We start from the raw sequence: 862 nt of genomic DNA, 5'->3' as shown, positions 1-862 counted from the left end.
CTTATTTATGCGGGCCAAAGAGTACGACTAAATTACAGCCTTCTTTGTAAACATGCGGCTGCCTGATCGGCCTGGATCACACAGCAGCACCGCAAAAGGGTCGAACACATCCTGTTATTACTAAGAAGTCAATCGAGTGACTGAATGTTGGTGTTTGGATCTTTTCAGAAAATCTTGCTTCGCACACGAGAAGTGATGAAACATAACTTAATAACCGCAAAACATCCAGCCGGAGCGGAGCAGGAGGCTGGAAAAGGCTGGACCGGATGGATTATTTCTTGGTGCTCAGATATTTCAGGAATGCCAACGATGTCTGAGTGATTCAGTAGAATAATTCTGATAGAGAGAGAGAGAGAGAGAGAGATGCCCTGAATGAATGAAGATGAAACAACATTAAAGACAAAAAGGAGCTGACATCCATACTGATTCATTACTGAGTTACTGAGTCCTTGTTGTTCAACAGTATGTCTCAAAAATTAACCTTTGGTACGGTTAGAACATGAAGACAGTGTGGACGTGTGCACGAGATCGATGTTTCCAACACAGTTCTCCGCTAAAACGTCTGGTGAACAAACCGTGACGGACGAAGCCACACAAAGAGCGCAGGCACTTGATGTTCTCTTCGGGACGCCGCGAAGCAGCCCAATTAAACAGCAGACGAAAAAAGAGCTGAAACGGCGCTTTCCCCGACTCACGTTCTGCAGCCGTGCACACAGAAGTTGAAGGAGACCTCATGAGCGAGGGCAGGGGCATTACTCAGCGCGTGACTCACAGCGTGTTGAGATGAAGAGCGAAAAACAGGAGGTTGAAAAAAACAGACGGCGCACGCAGTGACCGGCGACCACGCGGCTCTCCTCGGGGC

This window comes from Chelmon rostratus, chromosome 24 (assembly GCF_017976325.1).
Source record: "Chelmon rostratus isolate fCheRos1 chromosome 24, fCheRos1.pri, whole genome shotgun sequence".
In the NCBI taxonomy this organism is placed as follows: Eukaryota; Metazoa; Chordata; class Actinopteri; order Chaetodontiformes; family Chaetodontidae; genus Chelmon; species Chelmon rostratus.
This window is presented reverse-complemented; position numbering follows the sequence as displayed.